Source organism: Apus apus, chromosome 1 (genome assembly GCF_020740795.1).
Source record: "Apus apus isolate bApuApu2 chromosome 1, bApuApu2.pri.cur, whole genome shotgun sequence".
NCBI lineage: Eukaryota > Metazoa > Chordata > Aves > Apodiformes > Apodidae > Apus > Apus apus.
This window is the reverse complement of record NC_067282.1, coordinates 33313241-33325606: the sequence shown is the minus strand read 5'-3', so window position 1 is coordinate 33325606 and position 12366 is coordinate 33313241.

Here is a 12366-nt window from a genome sequence, read left to right as displayed (position 1 = left end):
TCCAGAACATGTACCTTTAAAAGCAGAGCTGTCAGTGATTGATGGAGTTCCAATGAAAGATACAGCAATTATAATAGTGCTACATGTGTGACTGTCTCTCTGTACATGAAGGTCATTTAGGCATAAATGTTGTAAGTTGACCCGGGCATGATTCTTCTTCCGAAAAATATAATTAAATGTAAAATATAGTTAAAAGGTACATATAGTAGGAATATCTGAGATATTTCAGGTGGAATTCACCAAACAGTTTCAGGGAAAAACAAAGGCAATCTAATTATTTCATGAAGGGCTGCATCAGATTGAAAAAGAAGAGGAAGAAGAAGAAGAAAAAGAAATAGAGAAAGAGAGAGAGAGAAACAGAGAGAAATAAGAAAGATTTTTTATATAATTGAAAGATATTTTATCCAGCAGCTCAGGAATTTATCCACGATGTCATAGGTCTAAGTTAATTCTGCTGTCCCTCTGAGATGCTTTGTGTTGACATCATTTAAGAGGAGGCCTTCATGAATATTCCTTCTTGAATAGTTTTATAACATTAACATAAACCAGCATGGCATGTTTTCAGTATTCTTGTGTTTAGGAAAAACACAGAAATATTAATTGGAGTTTTAACTGGAAATCTTGTTGGAGCTGGGCTTAGAATAAAAATTATTAATTTTTTTTTAGCAATTAATGTAGCTGTAATTTTCAATCACTCCTTGGCTTTAATTTTCACTCATTCTTTGCATTCCATGCAATGTGACAAAAGAAGGGCTGACTGCATCTGAATGTTTTCTAAGTTGATGACTAAGATATTGCCCTTCAGTATTAAAGCTCAGTGACAACATTCCCTCTACCTTTTTGACCTTCAAGGGAATTAGTGAAGCATTTCCTACAGTATAACTCGTTACCCATTTTGCACAGAGAAACAAGACTGGAGGAGAGTGAAGGTGTGAAACTGGTAAGGGCATCTGAAGAAAAATTGAATTTAAAAGCAAATGGAGAAAGATGGAATAGAAACCAAACAACATAAGCAAAATTTGTACCCCATTCTTCCTTTCTGCCTGTTAACTGTAATGACCTCCATTCTTATCTGTCACAAAGGAAACAGTCTTTAAGAAAGGTAGAGCAAAGGGCAGAGATGACAGTTCTGCAGCCAACTCAAGAACAGCAGAGTCTTTGTTGAATGCTGTTTGCAGTATAAAAAGCAGCCTACACTTTCCTTTTAAGCCCTCTAATGGAAGCATCTCATAACTAGTAATGATTGATGCATTTTTCATCAAATGCACATAGCAAACTCGATAAAGAGATCTTTCACATATACGTGACATTTTCAAATGCATAAAAAACAATTAAAGATGGCCACTGGGACATACTCTTTTTTGTCATAATTCACTAAGGGCTGGGGCTTCAGTCATTGCATCTTCTAAAGCTCCACAGTACTTTTCTGTGACTATAAAGGAGTTTTCTATTGTGCAGATTTTAAGACTATGGTAGGAGTTTTCTGTTGCTATTGTTCACAGCTGAAGGAGAAGGTTATTTGTTTTACTAAGATAAGGTTTCTAAAACATCCTGCTTGAAAAAAAAAAGCCAACAAAAATGGATGATGTTTTCTGGTTATCTATTATTTTCTAAAGAAACTGAAATGTCATCTTGCCTCCTGGATAAATTATCTTTTTGTTTAAAACACAGGCGAAAAATCTCCAAGATATAAATAAAGGTCAGCTGAAGAGGTACAGATTAGAGTAGGCATTGCTAAGCACAAAGTTGTTTAGCTGGACTTTCAAAAACTTGGCTATTTTTCTTTTCTCTTTTTGGTGTTCAACAAGACTTTACGCTGTGCTGGTTTCCAGTAAAATCAACAGGGCCAGGACATGGGCCCAGGCACTAGCGTTGCAGTTGCCCTTACTGTTAGTCCTTAATACAGCTCTGTCCTCTGCAAGCTCAGACCACCTCAAATTATGCTCAAGTATAGCCTGGGAGCTGGCTTGGGTCAGAGACCATTCCCAGGTTTTTTTGCAGTTACATTATTTAAGTATTAGACAATCTAGCCACTAGCTATGATCTATACCATGCTGACTTAAAAAAGGCTTATGGTCTGTTTCTTAGCATAGATGTAGACTTATCATCAGACCAGAATTTCACTCCTTTCATACATCATATCACCTTTTCCAGCAACTCCAAAATGCAGATTAACAATGGAAATTATTTCATTTATACTCATATGCTGTGTCAAAGATGTATTTTCAAGTTGCTTCAGTGCCAGGTAATTATGCTAAGTTATCTAAGCCTGCAATATTATAAAAAATTTTCTCCTGGGTTCAGTAAACCCTATGAACAGAGAGGACTGGCATCTCAGGTGGAATCAATGTATGTCACAAGGCTGCGCCTTTGAAGAGATTTATTTTCAGGGACTGCACAACCAAAACTTCCCATCTTTACGTAAATCATAATTCCAGTTGAAGCAGGACATTTTACATTACTTTGAATCACCAGCACAACTAACAGCTCTCAAGCATTAATCTCATATTGAAGTTTGTTTGATATTTATCAGGCAACAGGTTATTTCAGGGTTCTATCTTCTTTCCCCTTACTTGTAGTGATACAGAAAGTTTCTTATTGTTACCTAAAAGAAAATATATGGTATGACTTGGCATAATAACTAAGTGAATTAAGGTAAACTTCTTATACAGAAAATACCAATATTGATTTTCTTTTTTATTAAGGAAAGCTTTGAATTCTAGATAAAGGAAAAAAAAATGCTTTTTTTTAAGGACATTAAAGAAATATTGGACACAAGTCATAATCTTTTTCAAAGTTGTACACAAGCACATGGAAAGTGATTGCATTGAACAGATATGAAGTAACTACAATAAAAAAAAAAAAAAAATAGATCACACCAGCTGTCTTTTCCTCTTTGGCAGCTCTTCAGCTGGAATATAAAAAGATAAGCTCACATTAATGGATGGCATTACAATATTTAAGTAAGATTACATTATTTAAGTAAGGTATATAGCTAAATAGTATGCTATGCATCTGTTAAACTGTTACTTCCAAACAAAATATAGATTATTTATAAACAAATACCCAGATGACAGCTGAACAGCTGTGTCTGAAATAAAGTTTAATGAAACAGAATTCTAAAACTACAAGTCCAAATAGAAGAATTTCAGAGGCTATTTGAAAATGTTTGCCTTCCTGGGGGTGTGATTTGAGAAACATGGTGCTTAAAAAAAATGGGTAGCTAGATCATGGAATCATAGAATGGTTTGGCTTGGAAGGGACCTTAAAGATCATCAAGTTACAAACCCCTGCCATGAGCACCTCTCATTAGATCAGTTTGCTCAAAGCCCCATGTAACCTGGCCTTGAATGCTTCCAGGAAGGGGGGCATCCACAACTCCGGGCAACCTGTTCCAGTGTCTCACCACCCTCATAGTACAGAATTCCTTCCTAATGTCTAACCTAAATCTACCCTCTGCCAGTTTAAAGCCATTACTCCTTATCCGATAAGTCCATGCTCTTGTAAAAAGTCCCCAGCTTTCCCTAGCCCCCTTCAGGTACTGGAAGGCTACTATGAGTTCTTCCTGAAGCCTTCTCTTCTCCAGTCTGAACAACCCCAGTTCTCTCAGACTGTCTAGACAGGAGAGGTGCTCCAGCCATGCTATCTACTCCTGATAACATTTTCTTCCATGTGGTTAGAACTGACCTCTAGAATGAGCTGCTTCATCATCTTTCCAGGGTTGGAGGTGAGGCTAACTGGTGTGTATTTGCCTGGGTCTTCCTTCTGGCCCTTTTTGAAGACTGGAGTGACATTGGCTTTCTTCCAGTCCTCAGACACCTCTCCCATTCTCCATGATTTTTCAGAAATGATGAAGAGGGGCTCAGCAACATCAGTCACTTCTCTCAGCACATGTGGGTGCAGCCCATCGGGGGCCCATGGATTTGTGCTTTTTCAGTTTATCTAAGTGATCTCTAACCCAGTCCTCACTGACCAGTGGAGATTCTTCCTCCCTCCAGTTTTGCTCCCTTATTTCCAGTGGCTGGAATTCCTGTGGGCTGGTCTTAATAGTAAAGACTGAGGGAAATAATGTATTCAGCAATTCTGCCGTCTCTGCATCGTCTGTTACCATATCTTCCACCTCATTTAGCAGTGGACCCCCTTTTTCCCTGCTCTTCATTTTCTCACTGATGTATTTGAAGAAGTTCTTCTTGTTTTCTTTCAGTTCCCTAGCTGGACTGAGTTTCTAGACAGCCTTTGACTTTCTTGTTGGGTCTCTACATACTCTGGCAGAATTTCTATAATCCTCCCAATTAATCAACCCTTTTGCCACACATTGTAAATTTCCCTCTTCCATTTCAGTTTTTCCAGAGCTCCTTGCTTATCCATGCAGGTCTCCTGCCTCTTCTATTTGACTTTTTTTCAAGGAAATAAATTTATCTTGAGCTTGGAGGAGGTAGTGTTTCCTCTTTTTTTTTTTTTCCCAAATAAGTTAAATCACATAGCCAAGGTCACACAGCTGAAGAAGATAGCATTATTTTTTGTCCAGGTAAAACTAAAACTCATCTTTTCTTTCTCTTTCGCTTTAATCCAGAAGGCTGAGGTCTCAAAGGACCTGTAATGTCAGGTTAAAAGTTAAGAGCAATACCTTTAGATTGTTTCTTCTGCTAAGGCATCAGAAGTTTCTTTTGAGTACTTTTTTTTTTTTTTTTTTTTTTTTTCCTTCTCTCTACACTAACTCCTGGTAAGAATTTACCTTCCTTTGAGGCACTATTATTTGTGTTACTTTCTAGGTTACAAGAAATCTGATTCACTGTCCTCTCAGTCTGAATCTAATCCTGAGGTTTAAACTGAGGATTTTATTTGGCATAACTTGTTTGTCTCAATATTTAAATAGACTCAGAAGAGAAGTATTCTCTGATATTGTATTAGATAGGTGTCTAGTGGGATACTCAAAACCTTTTTATGTGAACTTACTTGGTAACAAGTATCTGACTTACACTGTGTTGAGGTTATTATTTCCTGTTGGGGATATTAAAGGAAAATAATATCCTAGACACTTTTTAAAGGCTTTTTTACTTGTATGTTTGTTTGGTTTGTGATGCCCATTCTAAAACTGGAGAAAAGAGAATGGAAGGACCCAATTATTTTCTAATCATATGAAAACTGACAGTTTAGAAAGCCATGTTAGAATCCAAATGTGAATAGCAACAGATTTCTGTTTTTCAAATACACAAAATTACCTACCCTGGATGACAATTATTGTTTTTGTCTTGCAAAAACAACCTTCAGCAGTTTGTGTGTAAATCATATAGCTTCCTGAGTAAAGCACAATATTAGATCACTGTAGTTCAGACCTGAATCCTCTCTCTATGCTGGTTTCCCATAGACTAATCAGTTCAAAGGCTTTCTCTCCTTACCTCCGTTTTCCTTAGTATCTGGGTCTCCAAATATATACACAGTCCTCAGAATTTTTATATTTGTCAATAGGAAAATATACAAAGCTAAAATTGAAGTGACAAATTTCATCTGTATTTCTTATTCCATGATTCTTGTGTGTTAAGACATTAGACACCATAAAGTTTGAGAATCTATACTTGTCACCCTTTGACTCAGGTTCGACAACAATGCTCTCAACCTCCTCCCCCTCCCGTCCAGGTAGGGAAGGAGAGAGAGAAAAAGAGAGAGACTTGGCTGGATTCAAAACTAAACTACACAGCTTTAATTAAATACTAATGATATAAGAAAATATAAACAATTATATACAAATGTGTTCAGGTGTGTGCAAAAGCCTCTCACCTCCCCCCACCCCCAGCAACTCCCACAGCACTCTCCTGAGCTGTGAACAGTCCCAAAGAATTCCGGAGCTGCTGCTGAGAAAGCACAGAGTGATGAGGGTCAGGAGAGCTCAAGCCTGGGGGTCGACGCTGCTGGATGGACAGAGTCCTGCCTGGACGCCAGCCATGGACGGAAGAGAAGGGAAGAAGAAGAAGGAAGGAAGTTGTCTTCTGTGATCTCTGACCTTCCTCTGAGCTTACATAGATATATGGAATAGAATATCTCTGGCCAATTTTGCTGTCTGTCTAACTCAGCCTCCTATGGGGGGGGTCATAGATCTCCCCATAGTGTCTGAGCCGGCAGAGTAAAGATGAGACCTTGAAGACCCAGCAGTCAGAAAAACATTCCACTCTTCTCAGGCTTAGTTAGAACACTGGTACTAGTTAAAAGAAAGCTTAGTGAAGGAAAAAAAAAAATAATAAAAAAATCAGTAAAAGAAAAATTGGCTTCATCCTGGCTCAAACCAGGACAATACTGAACAGAATTGAAATATCAACCGCAGGGATTTTTGCAAGGACCTCCTGATAGGCATGAGGCACAGGCCAGGAATAATCCTGGAATTTATAGTTTGAAGTGGAACATATTTTGCCATGGACATATCAAAGGCAGGACCTGAGAATATGATTCTGAGAAAGGTTACCTCATCAAAAGAATGAGTTGAAAATAGTACCTTAACCAAATGGTTCCTAGTGGATATGTTCAGGGCAATACTGAATGGTCAGGTACAGTGAAAACTATGTATAGTCTATACATAAGTGATCATCACCCAGTGTTTATGTTAAATTAAAAAAAAAAAAAAAAAAAAAGGCAAAAAAAGAGGACTGTATCTTGAAGAAGTTATGCAAAAAAAAAAAAAAAAAATAGACATGCTGTATTTATGCACTGTCTGATTTCTAGAAGTATTTATTGGACACAAGTTTAGGTAAGGGCTTGGCTTCACCATACTTCACTCTCTCTCCCTCCAAGTTCAATGTTACTAACCACTAAACTAACTGAAAATACATGCTGGTCTTTGTTCTGTGTGTAATTCCTAATTCTCAGCCCTTATGTTGTTCTACTTTTATGAATGCTTCAACAATAAAAGGTAACAATTAAAGTAAGAAAACAGGGAAAATAACCTAAGTCCATTGTAGAATAAGCACTCATAAAGAGGCCATCCACAAGCCTAGATGGAGGAAGACAATATTGTTCCATTTTCTGTGTGATGGCTTGGGTGTTTTCTTCACAGAGGAGCATTATTTTTGGAATATTCTTATGTGGTTTGAGATGGGTTTTGATCTGTGCCTTGTGTGATGTAGAGGAGAGAGATCTCTGATGATTAAATCCGTGACTGAGTGCTGATGGTTGCCCCTAAGCACTGTAAATGTACTTGGACTGAGAGCTCCAAATTTTTTAGGCTTAAACTGTGAACCAGCAGTTTCAGGACTTTAAGGCAGTGACTTTGTAGGTTTCATGGAGCTTCACAGAAAACAAACCTGAGCTTGTTATCACACAGTTATATGCACCTGAGCATGAGCTATAATGTTCATATTCCTACTTCCTGCTTGATTTTTATAACACCTTCATCTCTTGGGCCTGATGAAGTCCCATCATGATGCTCACTCTCCCTCTCTCTCTGACATATGTCAATATTGGTTTTCCCAAAAGCACAAAAGCATTCATCTTCAAGCTCTAATGAGGCTTCCTAATTCATTATCCCTGTTCATAAAATTGTTCTACTTTGAATGGTTTAGTGTTTTATCTGTCAGTAAGAGCAGCTACTTAAACATAAAGCAAAATTCAGTATTAATAAATATTATCCTATCATCTTTTGTTCTTTGGGAAGTTCTGGAAGACATTTTATTTTTATTCTGTCTGTTTCCTAGCAAATTATAAGAAAACAGGAGTGTTTGTCTTCAATATTATGAAAGCCCAGAAAGGGCTCACAAAATTCCAAGGAAGCCAAATTAAGTTTGCTAATTTCCAGGTAAATGCAAACAATTACCTTGAACTTAAACTACATGACCGTAAAACAGGGTTAGACAAAATACAAAACATTTCAAGGTCAAAAGGCACATGATTTTGTGAGACAGTAGCTCTGACAGCAAAACCCTTGCACGCTGTTTTGTATTCTTTACAAGTTTTAATAAAGACAGTTTTTTGGTGGGTACCCAAAATAAACACATATGGAGATACCACTTTCCCTCCTAGGAAATGTCTGCAGTATACAGTGTTTAACATTTTTATGCCTTTGTGACTCTATGTATTGTTGATTTCAGCACTCCCTGGGTAGTGCAGCTTATTTTCTGAGTGAAACAAAGGCACCAGCAGAGAAACTATAAAGTGTTTTAATCTTCTGACCCCCACATTGACAGTTCAATACATTTTAGAACAACTAAAGATATGGAAGTGGAATTATGAAACAAGTAGGCACTTCAGAAGAATGTTCCATAAATTTATTGCTTTACTGAATAGTGGAACTGCTGTAGTTTTAAGAGAGCGAGGACATACATCTAGAAAATAAAACATATTGGTAGTGGCTCACTGAAAGTAAAAAATAACAATATCTGTCAAATACAACTGCACAGAATATACAAGATTATTTGTTTCATCGGGATTTGTTAATTTGATACATTTCAATTCTTATTTGCTAAATGGGAATGGGTGAAACTGCCACACAGTGGATGATGTTCCATCACTTTATAAACCATTCTTGTTTTACTTTACACCTATATCTAAAATTCATCCAGTTAACTAGGGTAAGGTTCTCTTGCATTAGCAGGCAGTTTCTTGCAGTAACTCAAAGAACATATAGTCATATAGTCAAGCATCAAATGTCACCACATTGCCATCTTACTGTGAATGACTGGAATTTACTTCCTATTGTTAGTGATGCTGAAAATTGCTACTAGATTCCACGGAGTTCATAATGCATTGTCTAAAGTGAAAACATTTTCAGAGACTGAGCTGACATTTTAGAAAACTGCACTTTCATCCTTAAAATGCTGAACTATTGTAATATTTCATTTAAAAGGTTATTTAAACTTTTTTATTCCTTTTTTTTTTTTTTTTTTAAAGAGTAAGGATTGTTTTGTGAAAGAAGTATCTTCATAAAACTCTTCTGTGTCAAAAGACAGGAAAGAATAACACTCACTTCTCTGAAGAGGCTTCAAGAAAACTGCAGAAAAGATCACAGCTGCTATTCTTCCTGAGAAACAACCAGATAATTGTAATTAATATTTAATACTTATATTCACAGCCTAACTGATGGTAAGGTGCAATTTTATGAAAAATATTAGACAAAGTTTCTCTCTCTGAACATCCAGACAAAGGATGAAAAGCAGAAAAAAATTTCTTCCATGTTTCTGAATAGATACTAAGATACAAAGAAATAGTGAGCTTCCCAGTCAGACAGAAAAAAACTGCAACAAACCAATCAACTTAACCCCTGCTTCTTCAGTATCAGTTAAATATCCTAACAAAAAATATCCTCCCTGACCACTTTGGCTGAAAAAGGATTGCTTGCTTTTAGAGCCTAACTACAGTACAGCACCTGCACATTTAATAGAAGGAAAAAGAAATTGAACCAGGTTGCAGAGTTGCCAGCCTGAGGAATGCTGACCACAAGCAGCCTTTTCCCACTACATTTTATCAGAAGGAAAAAGAAGTATTAAAGACAGGATTAATCCTCTTTAAGGGGGAGAATGTGGGAAATTATTGCTGCAAGTGCTGGTTGGCTGCAGTGCTAAGGGATCAGATTTTAGAAAAAAATAACAGCCTGCCTCTGAATGATAAATGAATATGTGAGCTTCACTGATGGCACACATGACTGTTTTTAGACTTAGAAGTGACAGAAGAAGATGAGCAGTCATGTAAGTGGCAGGGTAAGTGTATTAAAGGCATAGCATAAGAGAAATGAGCTGACATAAAGACCAGTGACCGTAAGGAGAGGTGATAAAAAAGAGAAGAGAATATATTAAGGAAATGAGTTAACTGTTCATGTTCTGAATCTTGTCTAACTGTTACGTCAATAAAGAACACAGCATTGTTCCAGGGAATAAGTGGAGAGATGTGGAATTAATAGGAGAGATAAATAAATCCAGAAGGCTTAACTGTATTTTGCAGGCCTCATTCTCTTAGAAAAGTTGACATTTATTTATACAGTTTTCAGGATCATGAACCATAGATGGGTATTTGGCATTTCTAATGACCAAAGGCTCAGACATGAGGTAAAGAATACATAACAGGTTAATATGTAGCCTGAACAGTTATTCCTGGCCTGTTCCGATGCCAAGTAATGCAGATTACCTGCAACTTTTTCCTTTTAAGTTTACAAGAAATTATGTTGCCTTGCAGTGGGCTGGGCTAGGAGTGCCAAATGTAGAATGTGTGTTTTCCTTGATACTGACATTTTTCATGGGTAAATGTCAGATTGCCAGCCATTTATTTATTTATTTAGTTATTATTTAGGAAGTGTACACAGAACATTTTTTTTTCAGGTCAGCATAATGTTAATCCTTGCATCCACTAAAACTCTGCATTTTCTCATATACAGGACTTCTGGGTATTGTGATGATGGGACTTGAGGTTCATACTATGGTGCAGCCACTGGCAAAGATCTTCAAAGGCGTGCTCTACATCAAGAGCCCAAAACACAGCAAAAAATAATCAGAAAGTGATAAAAATAAATTAAATTGTCTCCTTACCTGTTATTACAGAGCAGAGCAAGCATAATTATCTGAAAGATCAAGCTCTTAGCAGTCTTTCTCATTTCATAACTCATTGTAAATTTATAAGCTGCTATGTTTTCTTCACACATATTTAAACATCACTGAGCAAGATATATCTGTCCTATTCATAGTTATTACAGGTGACAAGACTACAAAGCTATTTAAGGACCACAATTCTAATTTCCATTGATTTCATTAGGGACTCAGACACCAAAATCCTCTCCAGTCAGGCACTTACAGATAGTTGTGAAACCAGCAATCGTTACTCATATTGCTGAGTACTCACCAATTAATCAGAGTAAAACTTGTGAATCAAGAATGATATATTTGTCAGTCCTCCTTACTTCTCACAAACATTTTTGTTGATTTTTACTTATATGTGCAATAAGAAATGAGTGGAACAGTGCACTTTACTGAGTCAATACAGAGCCTGATGATTTAAAGTGTCAGGATATAAGGCACAGATAGGAAAAAAACAAGAGGCAAGAATAGCAGCATTACTGAGAAATTAAATAGAATCTGCTGAGAAAAATAGCATAAACACTGGAAATGACAGTAGAGAAAGCTTTGATAGAAATTTGGATAATAAAGACAGTCAGGTAATTCACTGATCTAGCTACAGATCTCGAGCAGTTAGAGAAGGTATGGCAGTATGCTCAGCACAGCTTGTTAGAGCTTGGCTTTAATCTTTATCAAGGGAAAAGTAATACCCTTGATAGTGATTTTGATAGAAAATAAGCAAAAAACAAGGATTATTTTTTTTTTTTCCAAGGAACTATAAATTGTTGGAATGCAGGTGGTGGGGAAAGAGAGGTGGGTTTATTTGTTTGTTTGTTTGTTGTTTTTTTTTGAATAGCCTACATGGTTAGATGCAGTTCTATGTACAATGCAGGGACTTGAGACAGGTATAAATAGGATTGATATTGAGAACTTAAAGTATCTACAAACACAAAACCTTTAGATTTTATGTACTTATGAGGCTTCTCAGCAAAGGAAGAAATACTATATGTTTGATGTCAGGCAGCCTAACTCTGAGGGAACGTAAAATGCTCAGTGGAATTTTGACTAGAGATTTTATAGCACTATTGAAACTGAAACAATGGAAGAAAAGACAAATAAAATTCACCCTGGTATAATCTAGCCAGAGTAACAGAGACTAAAGTAAGCTAACAAGGACTATGAATAATCTTGATACGTGTAAGAGATAGGAAAAAGAAACAAAAAAGCATTTAAAGAAATTTTAAAATTCTAAAAAGAACAGTGAGAAAGTTAGGGGGAAAAAATGTGGCAGTGAAAATAAGGAGAAGATAGAGGATAACTCTTGTTTTTGCATGGAAACCATTTTACTTCTCAAACTCAGAAGCAGCATAAATAATATTAGCAATAGCAAGTGCTTGCAGGTTTGCAGTGCATATGCATAAGTACTTGTGTTGGTTTTGAATAGGATCGAGTTAATTTTCTTCATAGTAGCTTGCATGAGGCTGTATCTTGGATTTGTGATGAAAGCACTGTTCCTAAGACATCACAGTTTAGTTATTGCCAAGCAGTTATTACACAGCGTCAAGGCCTTTTCCATTTCTCTCACCACCCGAGCAGTCAGTGGGCTGTGGGTGCACAAGAGTTGGAAGGGGACAGATCTGGGACAGCTGACCCCAACTGAACAAAGGGTTATCCCATAGCATATGATGTCATGCTCAGCAATAAAAATTAGGATGTGAGGGGAGGTTCACAGGGGCTGCCATCACTTAGGGACTGGTTGGGCATCAATCAGCTGGTGGTGAACAACTGATTTCCTTTTTTAAAAAAAAATTCTTGGCTTGGTTTTTCTTTGGGGTTTTTT